This window comes from Toxorhynchites rutilus, chromosome 2, assembly GCF_029784135.1.
Source record: "Toxorhynchites rutilus septentrionalis strain SRP chromosome 2, ASM2978413v1, whole genome shotgun sequence".
Lineage (NCBI taxonomy): Eukaryota > Metazoa > Arthropoda > Insecta > Diptera > Culicidae > Toxorhynchites > Toxorhynchites rutilus.
In genome coordinates, this window is record NC_073745.1 from 239,261,002 (window position 1) to 239,287,292 (window position 26,291).

The window sequence follows — 26,291 nt, forward strand, 5'->3', positions numbered from 1 at the left end:
CGGCAATTTTGCGCCCATTTTGGAGTGCGATTTATCTTCTCTAGTCAGGGCGGAATTTATCGCTGTGGATTCTCTGACATATTAAACTTGTGTACACGAGTGGGACATAAATCGCTCCGCTTTCGGAAATGGTTTTGCAATTGGACGGAATGGATTGGACGGTTTGAAGTCGAAAATATATTACAGCAGCCCAAATGATTGAGAAATCCCACCAGCCTTCCAGCGTTGTTCAACTTTACATAACAGATGGACGAACTTCGCGAGCGCTTTCTTGTGTTCCAGTTGTAATCACATATGATAAAGCGTAGTTTCATCTGTACAATGCCGCAGAAAACCACTGCTCTCAGGTCTCATTAATGAAGATTGGGAGTATACAAGGGAATTACTCAACGTAACACCCTCGCTTAATACCACGCCTTTTCGCTTTCCCATGCAATTAGTTCCCATCTCAACCGTCCTCTCGGGGGCTTCATTTTGTGCCACACGAATTTCATTTCCCTTTCCCGGCCGAGAAAGGATTACTCCCCTATTGGCGAATGTATGTATTTTCATCTTTTTGGTCCATCCATGTTCGTTTCAGGGAAATTACCCATCCGAACGGTTTACATGTGCTTTCAATTCGCTCCGATTCAGAGCTATTTTCCCTCATCGCGAGCTGTCACCTTGAACTCATTATCCTGATTTCAGCGCAGGCAATGAACCTTTGGAAATCTATTTTCACCTGCTCCGGAAAGCACTATTCCATGGTTTTTGTGCCGTGCGGTGACTTGCCACTTTTTCGTTGTAGAAAGGCAACCGGAAAACTGAAAAACGAGGACGAGGAGCAACGTGATATAGGTATGTCGTAAACGAGACTGGTTATTTCCGCTGCTCTGTAAGTCTTTCTCGGACTGGTTAGGATTTGAAAAGGCTTGAAAGGCTTCTACAACCTGAATTGGATAAGTCATTTTTTATGCGTATAACAGCAGAAAGAAGTCAAGAGATGAGCCGCCCTATGCCCGAACTTATTAGTATTCGTAACAAAAAACAACCGGTCGTAAACTATGGTCAGCCTATGTCATGAACATGCCAAACGTGAGAATTTACACACAAAATTGGTATGAATAAAACATTGTTTTTTCAGCAGTCATCCTACAAAATGCCATGTATTCCAGAAACTATAAAAGATAGACAGAAAATGTTCCAACAAAAGTTCATATTTTAATAAGATCTTTGATCTTGAACTTTGTCGAATACGCTTATCGCTATCTTGACTAGAAATAACATTTGGATTAGTTGTAATTTTTCCAAAGAAAACGTGAAGAAGTTGTGGATAGAAAAACAATGTTGTCCATGCTCATGTGCCCATCTTCCGAAGTATGGATGACTTGCTGGAAATTGTAAGGACTGTTCAAATTTGAGAATTTAAAGAAATGGTTTCTAGAAGTATGAAGGTATGAAGTATTGACCCCAATTTTTTAGGTATTATAGTTTTTGAATTAGAAATTTTTGTGTCTTATAGACAAAACGTTGTGGGTGTAAAGAAAATCGACGACTAGCAGATCGAAGCAGGGTTTGAATACTTCCCGACACTATTGGTATTTCGACCGACCAAACACTTTTCTTCCACTTCGAATCAACTTCACTTTAATTTCAAAACACTTGATGGTTTCACAATTTCACTATTCCATTTCGATTGTTACTTTGCTACTGAACATTTCACTTTGATGTTCTATTTGTAACTGAACCTTTCACTACAATAGTTTAGTTGCCACTGAACATTTCACTACGTTGGTTTAGTTGTTACTGAACGATGTACTGAACATTTCGTGCCCTATTTATACGGTACACGCTACAGTAAATTCTATTGTTGCATTTTTGCTCGGGTATTTTAGAATATTTGCTATAAACAATAGGCTTTTTTTATAGCAGGTTCGTTTCCATGCGTCCCTATCCTATGACAATCCGATTGTTATTCTTTTAATTCTGCAATGTTATTGTTTTTTATAAGTGTTTGCTGTTTGCTGAATATTCCCGAATGTTCATGATAAAACGGTTAACTACTTAACAATAAGTTTACTCGTATGCATTAATTATTCTTGCGTTTTCCAGGTGCGGACCCAGGATATGTTGCGGATGTTTTTAGTGTTTAACCCTTTGAGTGCGGAGCAAATTTTGTAAGCATGTGCCGAAAATGCGGATGAGTTTGGGTATGTTTTGATCTAAGGGGACGTGTGTTACCTTTTTAACACTTTCGGTCTGACACACCGACGCGAGTATAGGAGTAACTTTTTTGGAAAAGTACCTTTTTTCATATTCTAGAATATTGTTGAATGAAGAGTATAAATAAATGTTAGTGGCATGGAATATTTATTGAATATAATGCATAAGATTATTACCGGACTATTCTTATTTGATTTCAGTCCCTTTTGTAACTGGATTGAACGGATCCATATATTAACTGTTCGTCGTTAGATTCATACGTTCAAAAGCAAAATATAAATGTTTGACTTTCGTATAGTTATTCGCTAAATATAATGGTCATACATATACACACTTATTTTTTTTTATTATTATCTTGCTTACTGGTTTTATGCTATAAACGAAAATTCCAATATTCAATTATCTTCAAGATGACTCGTCCAGCTCAAACCTTTGTAGGGGAATGAGGTGGGACCATCATTATATAAAAAAACTGGACGAATTTCATGCCAACTCGTCTTAGGAGTTGGCTGCACCATCTCAGATAGTAGTGAAACGTTGTGAGTGTAAAAACATGGGTCATTTAAGCAACTTTGCATACTTGTAATATTCGAAAAACAATTAGACTACTTTTTGGAAAGCCAAATTTTTTTTCTTAAGTTTTTACAAAAAATTATAACTTAAAAACTATGATATCTACAAAACTCTTGTCAAAGGATGAAATGTAGGAAATTGTTCAATATCTCTTACAATTTCCAACAAGTCGTTCATGCATCGGAAGATAGACACTTTTACAAGGAAAAAGTTTTTCGAACAACAACTTTTTCATTTTTTCTTTGAAAAAATACAACTTATCCTAATTTTGTGTAAAGTCAAGATAGCGATATAGTGTATTCGACAAAGTTTTAGATCTAGATAAAATATAAACTTTTGTCGAAGACATCAACTTTCTATTTTTTATAGTTTTTGGAATTGTGACAGGTCACCTGTTCGTTTATGTTGTTCGGGGTTCTATTTCAACCCACGGCATTAAAATATAGGAAAAAAAGGCAAAACACACATCTATGGGAAAAATAAATAAGCTACTTAGGGACATTTACACAAAAATGAAACTATGCACCCAATTGATAAAAATAAAACCTATATGAAACGAAATAAAAATTTAATTAATAAAAGACGAGCTAGCTAGAATTAAAAGGACGGCGCACAGGCAACAAACATTACACGAAACCAGGGTTTATATACAGCAACCACAACACTCCACACCACAAAATAAAAGGCTTTACGATTGGTACGAGTGGATTCCTGGCGGGAAAAATCGATCCCAATTATTACTCGGCTGGTTGGAGGAAATTCCGGCCGGAGAAGATGGCACTTGCTTGAGACACGAGATAGAGAAGAGACGTATTCCATCCATCATCGTTGATAAACCTGTCTGAAAAGTTGTGTTCAGACTCCACTAGATAAAACGTCGGAGTTCATTTGTGCGCGAGTTCTGTGGTACGAGCTAGCAATAACTGTGCCGACAAACGAAAACGAGTGGAACATCCCGGTTCCTGTGCACCAGTCAAGGAACGGGAGTTCGAGGAGATATCGAGCCGAAAGAAGGAGCATTCTTATACCCAACCGGAGCAATATTCCGGTTAGAAACTGGTCCAGAAGAGGCGGAGGATACGGCGATACAGAACACCCCTAACCAGTGCAACGTTTCGGTCTGGAACTGGTCCAGCGGATGCAGAGGCAGCGGCGGGCCCTGACACAATACGCAATACACCTGTGAGTACTACAAAATAGGAGCTAGGGAAGTAGGTCAGAATCGAGCTAATAAACGCCGTCTCGTTAGGTAACCTATAAGAGTTTGTTTTCCTTTACTAGCTAATATAGAAAGGCTGAAATTGAGCCATCCTTGGGAGAGAATATAAAGAGTCCATGCGGGCAGCTCGACGTGACAGAAGGCTTAGTTTCACTCACTCACTTTATTCCATGTTTTTCTCCGTTACATGGAATAAATGTTTGATACAGAAAATATGATAGAATAAAGACAGTCCTAATTCCTTTCACGAGTTTTGCTCTGGTGATCCATTTTTATTTATATAGATATTAGTAGATATAGGAGTACGTTTTATCACATTCAAATCCATTTCCACTTTCGGACAAAGATTAATTTCGTTAGCGCAAACATCAAATAGACTAACAACGCTGGTCACTATGTAATTGTAGAACATATGGGAGTTGAATTTTCCGAATTTTCCCATCTTCCTTCAGAGTTTTCGAAAATTTTCAATCGCCGTATTTGGTTGGAATATGTGTGATATTTTTAAAGGACGCCCTCTCCATTCCAGAGGAGAGAGGAGTGGCATACCATCATAGAAACATTTCTCGTACCCAAAAACCCTCACATCCCAAATTTGGTTCCATTTGCTTGATTAATTCTCGAGTTATTCAGCCCCCATCCTCTTTAGAGAGAGGGAAGGATTGTCAAACCACCATAGAAACAATTATTGCCCCCTAAATCCTCCACATGCCAAATTTGGTTCTCTTTGCTTGATTGGTTCTTGAGTCATGCAGAAATTTGTGTTTCATTTACCCCCTTAGAGAGGGGAAAGGAGTGTCGATTCACCATAGAAACGTTAATCCATCCCTAAAACCTCTATATGCCAAGTTTGATTCCATTTGTCCGCATCGGATCATTTGACCAAAAATTCATATAATATCTGAAAGATTTGTTTTTGTGGTTGTGATACAAAACCATTGACGAATTCCATGCCAACTCGACTGACCGTTGGCAGCACTATCTCAGATAGCAGCGGAACGTTGTGGGTGTAAAGACATGGGTCATTTAAGCAACTTTGCTTGCATACTTGTAATATTTGAAAAATAATTAGACAACTTTTTGGAAAAAGCCAAGTATTTTTTTCTTAAATTTTTACAAAACTATAACTTAAAAACTATGATACCTATAAAATTCTTTGCAAAGGATGAAATTTAGGAAATTGTTTAAATTTTTACTAATTTCCTGGAGAAAAAGTTATTATAAAAATTAAAATTCATTTTTCTCAAAAACGTATTATTTTAAAATTCCCAAATATATATATATATATATATATATATATATATATATATATATATATATATATATATATATATATATATATATATATATATATATATATATATATATATATATATATATATATATATATATATATATATATATATATATATATATATATATATATATATATATATATATATATATATATAAATAGCTTTTACAATTTCCAACAAGTCGTCCATACATCGGAAGATGGGCACTTTTACAGGGAAAAAGTTTTTCTAATAACAACTTATTTATATTTTCTTTGAAAAAAATACAACTAATCTTAATTTTGTTTAAAATCAAGATAGAAATATAGTGTATTCGACAAAGTTTTAGATCTTATTAAAATGTGAACTTTTGTCGTAGACGTCAACTTTCTATCTGTTATAGTTTTTGGAATATAAGTCATTTTTGTATGAAAAATCCTGAAAAAAAGAATGTTTTGCTCGTAACATTTTTGTGTGTAAATTCTCACGTTTGACATGTTCTTGACATGTTTCCAAATAGATAAAAATTAGCATAGCATGTAAATTGCGATAATCTATATATATAAAAATGGATTTCTGTCTGTCTGTCTGATTCTTATGGAATCGGAAACTACTGAACCGATCGACATGAAAATTGGTACGTAGGGGTTTTTGGGGCCAGGGAAGGTTTTCGTGATAGTTTGAGACCCCTCCCCCCTCTCTAAGGATGGGGGAGGGGGTGACGGTGGACTGCCATACAAATTAAACACAAATTTCTGCATTACTCGAGAATTAATCAAGAAAATCAAACCAGATTAGGCATCTGAAGGTTTTAGGGTGCAATAAATGTTTCTATGGTGGTTAGACTCTCCACTCTCCTCTCTAAGGGGGGGGGGGGGGCTGCAATATAAATCAAACACAAATTTCTGCATAACTCGAGAACTAATCAAGCAAATGGAACCAAATTAGGCATATGGAGGTTTTAGGATGCAATAAATGTTTCTGTGATGGTTAGACACTTCCTCTCTAAAGGGGAGCTGCCATACAAATGGAACACAAATTTCTGCATTATTCGAGAATTAATCAAGCAAATGAAACCAAATTTTGTATGTGAAGATTTTAGGGCGCAATGAATGTTTCTTTGATGGTTACACTCTCCACCACCCTCTCTAAGGGGGGCTGCCATACAAACGAAACACAAACTCCTGCATAACTCGAGAATTAATCAAGCACAATTTAGGATGTGAGGGTTTTTGGGTATGAGAAATGTTTCTATAATGGTATGACACCCCTCGCTCCTCTGGAATGGAGAGGGGGTCCCATAAAAATATTACACATGTTTCAACCAAAAATATTCCAACCATACATGACAATTGAAAATTTTCGGAAAACTCTGAAGGAAAAAGGGAAAATTAGGAAAATTCTATTCCCATATGTTCTACAATTCCATAGTGACAAGTGCTGTTACTCCATTTGATGTTTACGCTAGTGAAATTGATCTTTGTTCGAAACTGGAAATGGATTTTAATGTGGTGAAACGCACTCCTATATCTTCTTCTATATATATAAATCTTGAACGAGAATTGTGTCTGAAAATAGTCTGATATTATAATGATGAGTTTTGGTAGAAATACTAGGAATTTTATAGTTAAAGGTAAATTCAACGGGGTCGATTAGATAAGTCGATTAGTGTCCCCGTTTTATATCCCTCCTATCCGATCGATAAACTTTTACTTAGTCGCGGCAATACATACACACACTCTTTACAGATACACGGGCCAAAGGTTGTGCAGTCCACTGATCATTCAACAAGAGCCAAAGGTTGTACCGCTCATGACAACTCTACATGAACTGATGATTGCGCCGGTTAGTGACCATTCTATCCTGGATTCCTCGAGTCGAGAAAGACGCACCACGCTAGATATGAGGTACAGACTAGGGGGGCGTTGCTGATTAAGGGTCAGCTGCATCCCAATAGGAAGTATCCCGTGTCGGGCACACGTACAGAGCATTGGAGACAGCAACATCCGAATTACGAAAACACTTGTAATACTAACCTCGAGCCAACCGCGAGTAATCGGTTACATATTACTAACATAGACAATAAGAAAAATTGTCAAAGTATTGAACTCCCGGCCCCGTGAGGATAACACCATATGAGCCTTGATAGAAATATATATTTTGGAAAAAAAACTCCCATATGTTCTACAATTACATAGTGACCAGCGTTGTTAGTCTATTTGATGTTTGCGCTAACGAAATTAATCTTTGTCCGAAAGTGGAAATGGATTTGAATGTGATAAAACGTACTCCTATATCTACTAATATCTATATAAATAAAAATGGATCACCAGAGCAAAACTCGTGAAAGGAATTAGGGCTGTCTTTATTCTATCATATTTTCTGTATCAAACATTTATTCCATGTAACGGAGAAATATGTTATTTGCAAGTGGTTCAAAAGTCTTGAACGAGAATTGTGTTTGAAAATAATCTGATATTATAATGACGAGTTTTGGTAGAAATACTAGCAAGTTTATAGTAAAAGGTAATTTTGAAGGGTCGATTAGATTATCAATCAATCAATAGTTCTGCACTCATGAACGTGCGCTTAGTAAGAAAACCTGAATGTTTGATGGTATTGATAACAAAACATAAATTTTGCTAGTTATTAAATAGAGATCAAACTTAGTTTGAAGACAACTTTTAAATTAAATATTTGTCACGCAGCGCGATTTGACATATACAGTAATGCTTTTGAATCCGGACACTTTTTCGTTACATTTGTTACATATAGAAATAATATATAAAAGATTTGAGATTATTTGCAATTAATAATTTCTATATACTGACAATGATATCATTACTTCGGTTACTTTTTCATGCACTAGTCATTTATATGGTGCAACTCAGTTACCGATATGCGCATAGAATGTATTGAACAAGATTATGTTGATAGTTCCCTTCATATGCACCGTCAATGTTACCAAGCAAGTCAACTCTCGTTTCGATATTTAGCGTCTACTTCTAATTAAATTTGAAAACGCTTGCGATGATGAACTGTTGACTTTGTTTGAGATACAAATGTTGGATAACAAACACTCCTCAGATGTTTTTTTTTAAATACCAAGCGCCTACACCGAATACAATTTACAAACACACAACGATGTGGAAAAACCATTGGTTTGATGGATCATATATTGTTTACGAAATTTTGCAAACAAACCCACTTGTTACTTTCGAATTTGAAAAATGCATGTTCTAAGCCCTGTTCTAAAATTTAGTATACTTTATGTATTTTTATAGATTAAATATGTTCAGACCTTTAATCAGTTAAAATGCGAAAAAGTTTGTGGTGTACCCATTATTGATTGTCCGTTGGATAAAATTTATTTTTACATTTATTTACATAAAATTTATTTCGAACCACAGCCGTTCAATCTTTCTGGTCCGTCCAGTAAGAGAACCCAATTTTCCTGCAAATAATAACAATAAAGTTGGCGATGCCACCATCCTCATCGATTGGGCAAATGTGAACGAGATCGAACATTCGATCCAAACCTCCGTATAAACGACCAAAGATGAAATTTTAATGACCAGCAACCAGAAGCAGTTTCGAGGTAGAAAATTTGTGTGAAGAAAAAAAAATCTCCCGTTAGAAAACAAAAAGAACAACGCGAAAAGGGATTGGATAACACGCTGCCAATTTTAGCACCATATTTAAAATGATATTGAAATTATCGTAGAAACGGGACCATTCTTTGTGGCAAACGTTTAAAGAAACAACGTTCAGAGGAGCTTCCCATTCAGAGCGGTTGGAAGTGTTCGTTGAGAGGCGAGAAAAACTGCGCTTACAATGATAATACTAATATTTTTTTATGCTTCACCAACAGGCACAAAGTGAGGGAGGAAACGGTTCGCGTGACTACTAAGGACACGCAAAGTGCACAAGGAAGCTTCTATCGAACCATCCACTCTGCTGCTGGTGTGGTGTGGTTCTACAAGATCAACTTACAACGCAAACAGATGGTAATTTAAGAGCCTAAGAAAGTTGTTCGACGTCAAAAGAGCTGCTGCTCGACGCGGAAGAAGAAGAAAACCGCACACCGAAATGAAGCCATCGTAACGAAGAAATAGTGTACCGGCGAATGTTTCAATCAATTGCTGGGAATCGGTTTGTGTGACCCGGCGGAAGAAATTTTGTGTGTGTTCAGTGCTTCAACAGTTGATTCCAGACATTACAGCAGAAGGTGGTGGCAATGAATAATTGAGTGGCTTACTCGACAAACACTACTTGACCGGGACTAGTTATGTGTCAGCTGGTAGAACGGAACCTGTTAATTTGAGGTAGGTAAAATTGTTGGGTTTGAATCTATGTATACTTTATATCGTTGGTTTCACGAAGAGGAGGAAAGAAAACGTTCCATCTGAAGTGTTAGAAAAAACCTCAACACCGGTACATAATGCTGCTCGATGTTACATGTACATAAGTTGATCGTCTTAACAAAACCCTGCTCTCAACAGCGAGACAACCTCACTTTTTCCTCGCGTTGGCATTTTTTGCCATCCTTCTGCTTTTATGACGAAGTAATACTGTTTAAGCGAACTTTTCTTTTGTCGTTCTTGCTCGAGTCTGGTGGAAAACCGTAAAAAAAATACTTCAGCACTTGTATACTTTGTTCTTCCACTTTAATCGGGAGTTTGGTTTATTCATTTATGCAAACCTATTGTCGAGGCCAATGTTGTGCGCACACTGTGAAACATATCTATAGGAAATGTAATGTCTGTGAGATGATTAACCACTGTTAGAAGTTTTATTTTCATAGATAATTGAATGTTTAACATAATATTGTATCATTCTAGAATTTATGCTCATTGGAATGGATATGTTACCCTTAAGAAGATTCGTAGTGTTTCATGAAAGCGAAATTATACCCCAAATTTTAAACCGTAAACATTGTACGTAAGTACTAGTTTACGTTTCGACTTAGTTTGTATTTCGTACTTCGCTCTCTTCCATAGAAAAAAGCGTCGAGTGCTTTCTTTTCGTTGACTCTTACTTGTGAGAATTGCTAAAACAGAATTACTAATGAACATTTTATTGGTACACTGGAAAAAGTTTTGTTGATTGAATGTGAAGAATGTGCCAAAAAAAACTGGTTGATTGCAAACCCTGCTCAAAAATAAAATTGTTTGATTTAAATGATTCATTCTACATTTCAATGCCTATCATGTATACAATGTATACAAATATCAATATTATATAACATTCAATGCTTATCCTCGAACGCACTTTTCATCAAACTTTTAAATTGAAGAAATTTCCCCCCTTGCGGTTTATATCTTTCTCATTGTTTGCAGTGTTATTCGTGTTTAGAAGATTTCTCTTGACCACTGCTTTCGAGATTCCGGGCGTATATAACTCGATCTCATCTTAATAGATCGCAAAGAAGTTTGCATCAATTGGTTGCAAAAATTTCTAATTTTTGTTACTGTGATAGATACAGTAACAAAAACCATTTTTGAAATAAACAATTCAGTTGAATAATTGCAAAATGTCAAGCATTATCTAATCACGCTGAATTTGTGTTTATTTCAAGCCTGATTTGAAGTGTAGGATAATATCGAATTCTGACCTAGTTGTGGGTGTTGGAGATTACAATCGAACTGAATATTTATTTATTGAGATTCAGTTTATGCTTGGTTTATTTTATTGCCCACCTAGAGTGGACTGTGCCGATGTGTTAAATCGAAAGTTGTTTGAGTTTTCATTTTGTTACTCTAACGTTATATTAATAGGGGATTTCAACACGGACTTAAATAAGCGGAAAACAAAAGCTTGCGGTCTTGTAATGCAATTCATATGTCTCGGATTTAAATGCGTAATTCAAGAGCCCAATCACTTCTATCCTGGGGGATGGGGATATAATTTTTTCGTCAATTAACGTTGCTCGTGTTCCTTCTAATCAACCGAAGTTCTTCAGAGACTATAGACGAATTGACTACGATCAATTATATATTGTGCAACCGTGTAAATCATTTAATCAACAAAGCCAAAGCTGATTACGTTTCCTCTGTTTTGCATTCCAGTTGTTCTAGTAAGCAATTGTGGACGAGACTTAAGCAACTCAATGTGTCTATACCTGCTGATTAAGTTAACTAACTCTGGCGATGAAATCAATAATTTCTTCAGCGAAAACTTTACGTGTGACCTTGAGCTACCACCACTACCTCCAGAAAATCCGAATGGTTTTAGATTTCTTGCAGATTTCAGAGGTTGCAAAAGCGATTGAATCTATTACTTCGAACGCTGTTGGACTTGATGGCATCCCTTTGAAATTCATTAAATTGATTGTACCCTACGTTATCATTCCAATTACATTCGTGTTCAATCTAGTTTTTTCGACTTCTGAATTTCCTCGAGCGTGGAAAGCGTCTAGGATAATTCCGATACCAAAAAAAAAAAACAAGAAAAACTGCATTAAACAACCTGCGTCGAATTAGCATACTTTCCTCGTTCTCCAGAGCTTTCAAACAAATTGCCAAACATCAAATGCAGGAGTTTATCAACACATTCAACCTGTTTACTCCGTATCAATCTGGTTTTAGAGCTGGACATAGTACAGCATCGGCTTTGTTGAAGGTTCTTGGTGACATAAATGAGTTTGTAGACAAGAAAGGCACAGCCTTTCTACTTCTCATTGACTTTTCAAAAGCTTTTGATAGAGCGTCCCATGCAAAAAAAAAAACTCAGATCAGTACAGCTTTCCCGGGAAGCAGTTTACCTTATTGGGTCATATCTTTGTCAGCGCACCCAAGTAGTTGAATCTCAAGGAACTCTATCAAATTCGGTCAACATAATGTCAGGTGTACCACAAGGGTCAGTGATTGGGCCATTACTTTTCTCACTATTCATTAATGATTTGCCGAATATTCTCAAATATTGCTGATGATGTTCAGCTATATTTTTGCTCCCTCGATAGCGCTGTCGATGAAATGGCTCGGTTAATTAATTCTGATCTTGAGAATATCTGTCGGTGGTCAGAACGTAACCTACTCCCTATTAATACTTCCAAAACGAAAGTTATGTTTATAAGTAGACGTCAGAGACCACATTCATTGCCAAATATTCTTCTCAAAAATGAAGTTCTAGAATATGTTGACAAAGCTCCCAACCTGGGAGTTGTTTTTCAGTATGAGTTGGAGTGGGATGCTCATATTAATATACAGTGATCCAAAATCTATGCTGGCCTTCGCCACTTGAGGCTTACTGCAAGTATGTTGTCTGCCACGGGTAAAATAAGATTATTTAAATCTCTCCTACTACCCTACTTCACTTATGGCTTATGGTAGCTGCTCTCGAGAGATTGAGGGTGGCGCTAAATGGGTGTGTTAGATGGATATTCGGTATTAGTACGATTTCTCGTGTTTATCATCTTCACTATCAACTATTGGGATGTTCTTTTCATAATTTTCTTAAAATGCGATACATCGTCTTTCTGTTTAGAATAGTCCATTATGGCCTTTATCTTTTTGAAAAGCTTAGTTAGCACGCGAACCCAAAATTTTGTTCTGCCACAAGAAAATACCTCTCATTTTAGAGACTCATTCTTCATGCGAGCAATTATTCTGCGGAACCAGCTACCAGCTGAAATTAAAATCATTCGAACACGCGGACGGTTCAGTCGTGAATGCATAGATTGGCTAGAGGGAAGAAATTAGAAATTAGAATTAGAAAATAGCTATTCATTGAAATCTGATCCAAAATTTAAGATGTGGTCGTATTGTATCCAATTGCAGAATTTAGAAAGAAGAAGTCCTTACTCTGCAAGTATTTATGAATGAATAAAATGAAATGAATTTCACATTTGATTGGCACAATTTCTACTCCTTATATTCTACCAAACAAAAGGAGCGACTAAAGTAAAAGCGGAATACAATTTGAACACATCAATACCATTGCGCAATGAATCAAACAAACGTAGCTATCCACCTTAAATATCATTCCATTCAAGGGGAATATGAAAAACAAGACAACGAAGCCAACTCACGCACAAACAGTTCTATACAATGGAAGCCTGAAGAGATGTGATACATTGCGTTGTAAGCCCCTCCCCAGAGTGCAAAGCGACCATCAACCAAATGAAACAGTTTGATTTACAAATAAGCCACATATAAGCAGGGTAATTCAATCCATCATCAGCAATATGAGTTGTAGCAAAACAGTAACATCAGCAAAAACCACCTCAACGGCAGCTATCAATACAACATGAACTACTAAAGCTGACGAAATCGTCAGTGACGATACATCATCACGATTTCGGAAACCAGCTATCAAACAGAGAGCGTCCAAAAAAGAGACCGTGAGTTCAGAATAAGTTTTTTATATTGGCCTTTTCACGACTAGAGACCAATTAACTGCAAAAGTTTAAAGTTTCTGTACGGAAACCCACATTCTCTTCATGTCTTCTTCAGATTTGATCTCCTTAGAATGCTTCCGTAGTATCGTAATAGCCCAGTATTTTTTGATAAGCCCTAGTTCCAGTGCGTTGGGGAGGGGATGGGGTCTTCATGTCATTGGGTACGAAAGTGACCCCGTTGGTTTCGTACCACTCCAGGACATCCTTTGAATAGTGACACAAAGCTGGAACCGGCCAGAAGATGGCAGGGCCCTCGTGTTGCATCTACAGAGGAAGCAGACGCTTCTGTAGGCACTTCTTGAGGTGGATCAGCTCGTTTACAGTGCCGGTAATCACCAACAGCGGACTCCGTTTGCCACACTAGCAGTTCGCTTGCCGTATCGTGTATTTCTTGACAAACTTTGAAAGTTTCTGCTTCCTTTCTTCCTCCGGAACATCAAACATGTGCTGGGCGGTGAAGAACAATAGCTCCGGAAGCTGCCGGAAGTCCGCCTTGACGTAAGTCTCTCCATCCATGATGAGACAATGAGGCTTCGTTAGCATCTGGGTGTACATCTTCCGGGCTCGCGACTTTCCAACCGAATTTTGCCGTTCATCACGATTTGGAGCCTTATGTACATTGTACGTATGCAGTCCCTCTCGGTCCTTGACACTTTGAACTGAAGACTTGGACGTAATTAACTTCTTGGCCACATCCCTGACCTGACCGAAGCATTGGGATTTCGCTTAAATGCTTTCACGACACGCTTCACTAATCACTAATAGAACATCAATTCTGACCGCATTTCTTCGTTCGCTCGATGCTCAGAGTTTCGTAGTAACGTTTAATCACACAATTTACCGTTGACTGTTGGCGCAAAATTCGTGGATAGACCTAGGCTTCATTTTGTAATTTATGAGAAACAAGTTTTTGAAATACAGGTATTTTGAAGCATTGTCACATCACACGACTCACGTCACGAAAAGTATACGATCCGTTCCAGCGTGGCGTGACAACATTTTGACTCACTACAAACACTGTTTTTGCGTTTTCATTTATGAATCACACCAAATTAAACGATGTTATAGTAAAGTTGAGAACATTCCCTATAAGAATCATCAGATGGAAAATATTTTATAGTTAGATTGGTTTGTTGTCAGTCAATTACTTTTGTGACGTTACAACATCTGACGATTTGTTGTTTCGGATTGTTGAACATTAATGATTAATTTATTGATTTACAGCTCCGTTTAAAAACATACAAATGAACATTGTTCTATGTTTCGTCAACAATAGATGAACGTATACTCCAGGAAACAGAATATAATCTTGTTTCGATTCCCGGTTTGCCGATAATAGTGTTAAATGACAAAAAAGAGAAACTCATACGATATGGGTATTGAGTGAAAGAATCTATCGATCCTTATATTTGGTGGTCATTAAACTTAAAGCAGTATCCCAATTGGCAAAGTTTGTTAGAGTGTATCTTTCAGATGCTTGCAGTTTACAATAAAATCTGGCATTTCTCAAAATATTTGTTTGCCATTTTATATTACCATTTAAGTGGTAAAAGTAGTAAAAGTAAGTTATTTTAACATAAGAATATATATAAATTCTTGAGATATCTCTGCACCTGCTCCACCAAACTTCAATGTATATATACCATTGAATAAATAATTAAATACTTTTTTGAAGAGCCGTGGGTAGACCTTGGTTTCGTTTTGTTATTTATGAAAAACAAGCATTTGAATACCAGGTATTTCGAAACGATGTCACATCACAAAAATAGAGATGGTGACTTCCGGATCGTTAAAAACGGTTCAAAAAGACCGGAAATTGCATGAAATCCCTCAATATAATCGGAAATGATAGTGTTAGCAAGTATCCATAGGTTCGCGAAGAAGAATGAAAAAATAAAATAAAGTTCTATAGTGAGCAGACACGATTTGAGCCAAAGGGTTAGAGTGGGAAGAACTTAACCTTAGTGCAACGTGTGTGGAGTTAGACAAAGAGAGTGCACATACGAATGTACAGGTAAACGTCAAAGATCAACGGTTAAAGTCAACGTCATTTTCAAAACGCAAACGTAAACGCCCTTGCACAAATACGCGCACATGTACGCACAGATGCATACAGTCTTCCGTGTTTCACATCAAACACTGCGTACGAGACGAACAATGTTCACGCTGCTCTCGCAGTTTTGTGTTTGTAGACAAACATGATTTTTTTCATTCCTTATGTTTGAAAATGTGACATTTTTGTTTCACATGATGTTCAAACATCATGTACAGTTTCTCTTGTATTTTCACCCTAACAACGGCGATGTGTAAAGTAACAGAAGTAACACACGGTGTGTTGGTGTGTTGACATGGAAAAGGGAAGGGCAAAATCTATCAACATTTTGGGCAAATAAAATACACCTCTTCATCTGTTCTGAACAAAAGAATTGATATCAGAGTTCTTCACAATTGATATAATTATTTAGTCCACGCATCAAGTTATAAATTGAATTTATGAAACATTCGCTATTATAAGTTATTTGAACAAGTACTAAAATTGATTAGAGCGTGGAGGAGATGTTTAGTTTCCCACATCAAAATACCAAGAATAGGTGTGAACTTTCCTGGAAACTACCTTTTGGGTACTTATTTATCTATTTGGCCAGCATTTGTATGACGTCGCCCCGCTGTGCACTCGGCTCCCCAGATTTCAATTGGCAACATGCACGGAGAAAAAAAATCTCATAGAAAGCTTCTTTCTATTCAAAATTTTCTTCTCACGGGAAATAGCTATGGATTATTTAATCAGACTTGCAAAATGTTCATGAATTTATAGTCTCTGAGTTCACGTAAATTTTTCAATACGGACTAAATTTCTAGTTAGTTTCTGTGAAAAAAAATGCTCCACAAAGAAATGTTTTATGATTTTAATTATTTTTGCCCGTGCATGAGATAAACACACGACATGACATGATGTGCTTAAATTATAAACATCGTGTTTGTGTATGATGTGAGAAACTCATGTTTATGTTTGAGTATCATTGTTCGTGTTTGGGGTAAACATTAAACACTAGCGAAAAGCATGTTCGTGTTCAAGCAAAAACATGGAATTTTCACATCGCGTGGACATATGTAAGTGTTTTCCGGAAGACTGGATGCATACATAGAACTGAGGAGGCGATCTGGTGTAGTGGTAACATCCATGCCTCTCACGCTAAAGGTCACGAGTTCGATTCTCACTCCCGACATTCTTCCAAAAATGGAAGTAAAAAGTGACGAACCAGCCAAATGAGTTGAAAATCACTATAATACAGATAAAAAAAAAAAAAAAACATAGAATTAATCAAATGTTTCTGATAGTAAAATCAAATGTGTTCACCCGGTAGTGAGCGCCACTCGATGCGCCAGGCTTGTGCGAGTTATTGATGGCAAGTGCCAGAGTGGAAGGGTTAGTAAATCACGATGTAAAAACTGGTAGTCGGTTTAGAACCACCTTTTTGGAGGTCGTTTATGGACCACCTTGACTTTTTCCTAATAACGGCATGCCGTGTACAAAAGGTAACAGGTGGATTCAATCTTTATAGCTTGTTTTGATGAACATGCCATAAGCAATTGAAACTGTCTTGTTGTGCAATGTTTCACAATCTAAAAGAACATTGAACTCATTGTCCATACAGGTCGAAAATATTTTTTGTCACGCCTTTCGGATAGATATGATTATTCCTTGTATTGTCGTTACTACTGAAACTGACGCCTTCTTTATTATCTCAGTAGTATTTTAATTCCTTATCGCAAAATATTAGACCCACTTTTTTTTTATTTTTTTATTTGTGTGCCCATTTCCATTTGTAAAGGCCTTTTCCTATTTTCCAAAAATAATTTTTTTCAAAAAGTAACAAATTGAAACCAATGAGCTAGTATTCTCTCAAAAAATATTGGGTTTGTGCCGGATGGAGTGTGCTAGGAGATGAACTCGTTGTGTTGGGCAAAGCAAATTCATAAAATTTCTACAACATGGCTGTATAACACGACTAACATATTAAAAGAGCCTATTTACTATAAATAGACATTAAATTAGAAATATTTTTTTAAATATCTCGAGAATGGCTGCATTCAGAAGGAGATTGATAAACAGCTTTTTTGTTTTAAATCATATTAAGATTCATAATTTGTGCCTAAAAATGATTGTTAGCATACAAATATTCGATGTCTCGAAAGTTCATAAAAAATTGATGTTACACAAAGTTCGTCAAAAATAGATTTACCATCTTGGACTGATTCTTTAAATTTTCTACATGCTTTCTATTTTATATGAAAAAATTGATAAATACATATATAAATTTAAAAAAAATTGAAATTAAAAAAGACAATAAATTATAAATATGTTTTCAAATATCCCGAGAAAGGCTGCATTTAATAGGAGATTGATAAAGAGCCTTTTTATTTTAAATAACATCAGGATTCATAATTTGTGGCTAAAATGATTGGTCACATACAAAAATTCGAAGTTTCAAAAATTCATAAAAAATCGATGTTTCATTTTTTTTGTAAATAAAAAAAGAGTATTAATTTTTTCTCAGTGTTCATTTTTTTTCACTTTTGGACATCAATACACTATAATTCTTTTTAAAACACTATTTCGCTAGGACTCATAATTTTTGAGATATAAATTATCAAAGATTTCTCTAACTAAAATCGATACGCCCTTTTCAAAAGTTACACTTGAGTCTAAAAATTCCCAAATGCTGTGGAAAACTCATATTTCCTCTAACCAAAACGGAATACAAACTTTAGTTCGAATAAAAAATACTTATGTTGTGTCATTTGTCGATTCCTATTGGAATTGCTCCAAAGCCACTTGATGCTTTGCTAGTGTCTTGTTATTGCGGTTAATCCCAGTTTCTCAATGATTTCATGGCCAAAAAAATTTAAAAAAAAAATCGTCATTGAGTAAAAGAGCCGCCGCTGCTTGCTTTACCATCAGTGATGATGATGATGCTCTGAATTATAAAAGCTTGAAAAGGCAAACTTGGAAAACTTAAATTAAAGGCGAATGAGCTCTCGAGCTTGAAGCTTCCAGCAACAACAAGAACAACAGCTTAAATTATACACTCGGCCTTCAGAAACATATAATATGTGTAAGGCACATCAGCAGAAAATCAATCACATACTCATATTTCATTGTACAAGATCGTATTCGTATTCGTCCAATCAGAACGTGGGATTTTTGATTAAATAATGCTTGACATCTTTTCAATTGTTTGATAGATAGTTTTAAAAAATAATAAAATTTCTTCATTACAATAAATTGTTATGGAGTGTTCAAATCGATTGATTAACAAATTTCGTAAATACATCACGAAAGGAATAAGCAATAGACGTACCCTCAGTATGTTCTCGAAAGAAGTAATGCTACGTCAAAACAATTGAAGACACCGATCCCCAATCTTTTAATTCAATTTAGTGAGATTAAGATAATAAAATATAGGAGGTTGCGTACAGGACATGACCGCATTGTTGGTATAGGACTAACAATTTTTAAAAAACATAATTCAATTCACTTAATTATCACTTCGGATATTATTCTGGCATGCTTCACAATTTCAGTCTTACTTCTTTAGTAGGAAGTGTTGGTTGCCTTGAAATGGGAAGATGGTTGATTCATGAGTAGTTGCTGGCTTGTTGACTTGAAAATGAATAGCGAAGTTTTTTTCTTAGTTTGTTTTCTGGAGGCCTAAAATTTGAAAGTTCATTCACTTCTGAGTGAGCGAAGTTATTTTCGTCAACTTAAACCATTTACGAATCAGGTGATCGTAATGTATTACATTTCGAATAAATTTGAGGGACTCGATTGGAATGCAAATCTTACGTCAAAAATCCGCAATCATATTTGCGCATTTAGTAAATCTAGTCAGATTGATCAAATCAATTTGAAATGTTTACTTACGATTACATTATTGTGTTCAGAGAGGGATTTACTGAGTTAACGAAAACAGTAACGGTTCCTGAATGGAAACGTCATTCAATCAACAGCTATGTAAAACTCGTACCCACGAAAATGCCGATAATCTCTTCTAAACATTACCATTTCTGTATAGACGCTTTTGGACCATATTCGGGCACACGAATAACCGTAAATAATGCGCTCCCAATCTTTTGACTGTGTCACACAGAAAGCTAAAATCACAGGATTTTTCTTCAACTCTCTCCCTCCTGACAGAACACACTTTCCTCTTCAGGGAAAAGTCGTAGAACCAGATGTAACGGGGATGGGGGTTGGAGTGCTTTGAGCCAGCTTTGCGCGGGGCAACGGGTAGATGCTTTGCATAAAAATGCGGAAAATATCGACAAAGTTTTCACTTCCTTGATTCTTATTCCCATGTTTCCTCACTTCAAGGAGGCTGGAGCAGGAAACGAATAGAGCGAAATTGAGGAAAGAGTCCATCGAGAATGGTGTTCGACGTTGATAGCATTCTGGAAGATGGCTTGCCGTTAGTGGCAAAGGCAAAATACAAAGTTGTAGCTTTTTGTTGTAAATGTTTTTTAAATTGAGGTCGGTGGGTTTCAATGCTAACAGGACAAAAAATTCCTCTGATGATACCTTGAGTATTTGAGGCACTTGATTGGCTAAAAAGGAAATTTTTGTACGCGCAATTGGCAATAATTGCGAACAAAATGCAATAAGAAAATGTACGTTGCTTGGAAGAATTCTCTCATTTATTCATGATAAAATATTGTATTATTCTGAATCACAAGATCGTTCATCAATCGTTATTTGCGACAATCATTATTTTACGAATTACGCACACTCAAATTATTGATTTGTATGAAATTGGTATCAGTCAACAATTTGCATGCAATTTTTTGCTGTTTCTTGAACCACTTGAAAAGGAATAATGAAGAAGTGTCATTTCTCTCCAAAAACAATGCTCATTTGAATGAACGACACTTAACCGATTGATTGCGGAGCAAATTTTGTGAGCATATGTCAAAAATGCGGATGAGTTTGGGTATATTTGAAAAATACTAAAGAACACAGATAACTGGTTAGGCCACAAAAGTTGTATTAATGAAAACACACACATAAAAAGTGGGTTTTACCACCTCGAAAAAACACCCTATGCCAAATATCAGCTCAATCGGACTTAAGGGAGAGTGGCGCAAAGCGGTCAAAATTTGAGTTTTTTAAAAGTCGGGGTTCGAAAAAAATTTGTTGATGCCAAATGTCTTAAAATTGCATGAAACGTCGAGATCTAGTGTCATTTAGAGAAAAAAAATCAAAAATCGACACTCTGGGATAACATTAAAATTTTATAACATTTGGCTTAAAAAACACATTTTCGAATACCCCGATTTCCTTTTCTCCCCTTTTGGGTGATTTTTCGATTTTCAAAAAACTCAAACTTTGACCGCTTTCCGCCACTCTTCCTTAAGTCCGATTAAGCTGATATTTGGCATAGGTGTTTTTTCGGGGTTATGAACATTTTTTATGAGGTAACTTTTTGAAATTAAAGATGACCATTTTCATTGGCGCCCTAGTATATATATTATTGTTTTGAAATAATGAGAATATTATATTAACACAATTTCATTCGCAATTATCGTTTGCTGCACAAAGCGCGTGAAGTCCTCTTCTACAAATGTTCTCAAAATACGAAATTCTACGTTAAGAGGTGCCAAATCAAAAATATTAACATCAAACTAGATGATAGCACTTTTGGCATATAGCAAGAGGAGCGCTATCGCGCTCCCCCGTGTTCAAAGGGTTAAATTGATTTCAAACGCAACGCGTCTACCTTTCCTTCAGATTCGTTAGTTGTGTCAAGTTTGAACAACAAAAATGATTATTTATTTCACGAAACTGCATGGTCACACCATGTTTGGGGTAAAACTGATATTATTTAATTTGAACGAGTCTTCCATAAAACTTCGACCTGCTTATTACTGAAATATCTGAGTGTCCGCCTATTTTTTCGATTTACGTTTCCCATTTGATAGCAACAGGGGCAACGCGTTTGGGTGATAATTGAAGAGGCTGCCCTCCCATCGAACTAATTGACAGTCTTTCTCTGAATGGCACACACGATGCCTTCCTGCGCTAATCTAATAAACTGGCCAGCAGAGGATGAGTTCCTATTTGCTCTCCTTGTCGGAAAATCGTGCTACGAATGTTCAAACAATGGCGAAGAAGCTGGTTCCGGGCCGCGAATGCGCTTTGACCGAACCGTTCATTTCCGCAGACACGCAGCACCTTTCATTTTCAGCAGCAACGAAACGAAACACGCCACGCCACATGGTCATCACCAGCAGATCATCCACTTGCCCCACCTAATCACTTAAATCCTGCCGTGTTCCGGGTGCGAGGAAGTGTCCGTTTACTCCTCATCAACGCGCGGCGGGTGGCTGCGTGTCACGTCGTTTTCTAACGCCAGAACGTGTTCCGCATCGTGAATGGGTATATTTCGTGTGCACGTCTATCGTGTTGTCGGGTGAAAATATTGAACCAATTTGCTGATGATGCTGATGAGGCTTAAGGTCGGCCAAAATAGACTGCTAACTGGTTTTGATCTTTATTCGTTGCTCGATTTTTGTGGCACCAACGTCGAGCAGTGTTCCCTGCATATTGAATTTTGTAGTGAAGCTCAGGTTTCGTTCACCTTTGACGCAATCTGAGAAACTCCTTGGAAACATTTGCACGCCACGGCGAAACTTTTCAGCGGAATTAATTTTAATATTTTATAGTATCCTAAGTGCGAGTGCAAGAAAGTAGCACTTTTTGTGCCACCCGTGAACCAACACAACGGATGTCTTGTGCCGTTCTCTATGGTAACGTTGTTGCTTGCCCCCCCTCCCACACCTCAGTATCCTATCAAAATTCAGCCTCCGAGAATAGGTTACGCTGCGGAAGCTAATCCGGTTTTAGCGATAAACTCATTCTTCAGCTGCGTGGAGCTTTTGGAAGCGAGTTCGTGACTAAAGCCGGCTCGGCTGCTATGCGTTGGTTCGAGACAAAGTTAGAGCAGTAAAAAGGGATACTTGGACGCTCTAATCAAATTTAGAACGTACGTCTTCAGATCTTCAATAACATGTATTCGTCCAGAAAGCAGTCGAAATTTCGCTTCACCTATCCGCTTTTCAAACAAACGTAAAATTCGTTACGCTCAGGCACGAAGATGAAAACTGCAAATTTATACCATCAAATATTCATAGTGTCCATCCGTTTGCTTAGGAAGAAACAGGCGTATCATTTCGGACTACAAACCAAAGAACGGGAGGTAGGAAGAAAATATGTCTGTTGGTTTCTTTGAACCATGTATCGTTTAAAAACGCGGGACGAACGTAGTCAGTCATCTTACCACACTCTACTGATAATCGATTAATCCAGTATTTTAATGCCAGAAGTTCACTTTCGTGTTGATTATCTGCAATACAGATTTACCTACGGTGAAACAAATATTAACACGTTGAGCCCCCTGTCGGTCCCTACGGACTGATGTTGAGCTTTTCGTTAGAAAAACTCAGATCACTGGGACCGACAGTTACAAAATTAGGAAACATTTAAAAAATGGTTTGTTTTCGAATGTTTTACGATGTGTAACTACTTTCTAGGCGAATTTCTGATTATTTTCTTTTTATATAATGAATATCTTTGGGAACAGGGACCGACACTGCTATTGTGCAAATGCTCTAGATGCGGGCTGAATGGAAAGCGTAGCAAGAATAATTATGGGCTTAACGTGTTAATAAAAGAACGTGTCGCGAATTGTTTCAACGCTTGAACAGAGTAGATTTTAGCATCGGAGACAATGAGCATCCCGAAAACGTGGAAACACTTGAAGATGAAGAATTGGAGGCAATGTTTCACGAGGTTCAAGTCAAACGTAATAGGAATTTACAGAACCATTAGGTCTGACTCGCCGTATCGTTTGTGAGTTTTGGATACTATCCAAATAACTGGAACTGAGTTCCAGTTTTATTGAAACCAAAAGATGCCATTGTTTCTCTGATGCTTGGTTTCTCATAATACTCTGAATTGTATGATGTTTATACATGGTTTTGTTGAAGTTTGCCTTCAAATTTTTCGTCAATACCATCCTTGAACCTCCTCCTTGAGCCGATACATAGTTCTTCGCTTTCGAAATAAAGTCCATAATTGTGGGTGTTGTGTGACCCTGAGCATCCGCGGGATAATCGGAGACCGCACGAAACCGAACGGTGACTGACTGCTGATGAGAGGCGGAAGATGTGCCGAGTGCCCAGTCCACTTAATCGTTCAACTGATGATACCCGTGTTGCCAGAATTGGGCATACCACACATGTGCCAACCGATTCCCGGACTTTGTTTTGTTGTCGTACAAATGACCTTTTGACATCCAACAGCTGAGATCAAGTTATATCTGAGTAACTCAATTATTACCCCATAAGATTCGTCTTGAGTAGCCTGAATTCTTTATCCAAGCTATGTCGAATTGAAGAAATTGGCGCATCAAATTATTAAGTTTTGGTAGTTTGACAAAATTTTGAGGATTTATGAAGGCCGCAGTTTTGATAACCGAATCGCTGAAACCAAATCTGTTTCATGAGTTCAATATAGAAGTCAAGACATATCGATTTGAAGGTCAGCTTCCTAGCTGCATCCAATCCTTTTTCAGCTTCTTCTACATTGATACCAAAGTAAACATCCTCAGGTTTTTCAGATAGTCTTCATAATCTTTCACATCTAGGTCATCATCAGTGAATCTTCGCACATAACTCTCCAAACATAAGTTTCCCAACATGATCAACAATAACATTTTTGTCTCATAATAAAGTTCGCAAGATTGAGAACTTCCTGATTGGAAAGTGTAATTGACTTTATTGATGAGCGGTAGGTCAAAGTTTAGGAACAGCATAATTGGTTAGAACATAGGATCATTTAGATAAGTCAATATACGATTGGCGGATTGATTATGATCATACTTGACTTACGAAAAGAGTAGTTGAAGCTCTTCAAATCGCACAAGATTTCGCTTAACATCTGCCTCCAACGAAAACCATATCGTTGTGTTGCGTTCAACATTTTTATAAATCAAGGTATACGAGGTATGGCTATTAAATAACGAGACTGGTTACGAAAAAGGGTTATATTTTAAAAATTACGGTACAACAAAACCTCCCCTCCCTTGGCTCCCCACACCTTTCCATACGTTTTTTTCATTGATCGAAGCAGTACTGAAACCCTTCTGTTATGATGGCGTTCAGAAGCCACGTGTCTTTTTCCTTCGCCTCTTCTACGGGCTGAAATCGGGAACCTTTCAACACGGATGTGATCTTGGGGAATAGAAAGATGTCGCATGGGGCTAGATCTGGCGAGTACGGGGCATGTTCGAGCACTGGAATGCCCTAATCGGAATGCCCTTAAATTGCTTTACCGACAACGCGTTATGGGCAGGTGCGTTGTTGTTCATGTTTTCCGTCACACATGATTTCCGATGCGCACTGCAAACCACGTTCCATTCAAACCACTGCTGCTCGCAAACTACTATAGTGACAAAAACGTGTTTTCGTACGTTTATAGCAGACACTTCAAGCTACCGAACGCACTATTCGTTTTTCCCCCCACCCCTCTAGAGCGCCCTCCAGGCGCGTAGTCTCGTTTTTTAATAGTCATACCCCATATATGTACGCAATGTAATAAATCAAATATTTAAAACTGAATTTAAAAAATTTGTAAATTCTTTGCTGAAAATCTGTAATTTTGTATATGCAGTTTCTGTATTTAAAACTTGTCGGAAAATCTGTAAAATACAGAATATTCTGTATATGTGGCAACCCTGAGATTATCGGATTTTTTCGCTTGAGGAAGTTCAAGATTTTATTACATCGCTCGACTCGTAGCGCCCGGATGCGGCTGGTAATCATGTGAGTTCGCCCTGCAATATTTCTTCATAATCTTCCGTGCCGTAAAGTCACTGATCTCACCATTTTCGTCATTGAACGCACTGGATTCGCCCGATTCTTCCTTTGACGGCAGCGATAACCCTCGGAATGCGAGATGATCTCGGACGCCGCGGATAATTGTCCTTTATTTTCTCGGTCTAAGACCTTTTCACGGTTAACCGGAACACTACCAAGGCGATTGAATTGTCTTTTTGCGACATTTACGCGTGGAACAATACGAATACCGTGCCACTTCGTCAAAGTGCAATTGCCAAACTAAGGAAATCGGCCTGCGACTGCAATTGCAATTGCAGCTAGAGGCTTAGAAAAGCGCTTCAAGCGATGGAAAAAACACTCTTGAGCATCCTGTATCCCTTTCCCGTTGGGACATCCTCAGAGATGAACTAAGTTGATTGGATGAACTAAGGACTAATTATGTTATTCCATATAGAGTGATCGAAATTTCTCGTTCATTGTGGGATGAGGGTAACTTCAGTGTTCGTAATGGTTTAATCATGTTCTCTACTGATGGGTTGAAAATGAGTAACAGAACAGGTGCTGAAGTGTATGTTCCCAGAATAAAAATTTCCGTAGCTATGGGGAACTGGCCAACAGTTTTCCAGGCCGAAGTAGTTGCAATAATAGAATGTATAAATGTCTACCCCAAAAGAGAGATTACAGATATGCTCACATTTGCGTCTTTTCAGACAGTCAAGCGGCACTTAAA

The 26,291-nt window shown here is 37.2% G+C and overlaps 1 protein-coding gene across 2 annotated transcripts in view; it reads left to right on the top strand.

Annotated features, from left to right (window-relative positions):
* Nucleotides 1–26,291, top strand: part of LOC129765339 (chondroitin sulfate N-acetylgalactosaminyltransferase 1) — a 197,724-nt gene that overhangs the window by 16,545 nt on the left and 154,888 nt on the right. For both annotated transcript variants that reach the window (XM_055765525.1, XM_055765526.1), the window contains exon 2: nucleotides 9,140–9,593. The gene's annotated coding sequence lies outside the window, so the exon portion shown is untranslated. The remainder of the gene's footprint in view (nucleotides 1–9,139; nucleotides 9,594–26,291) is intronic.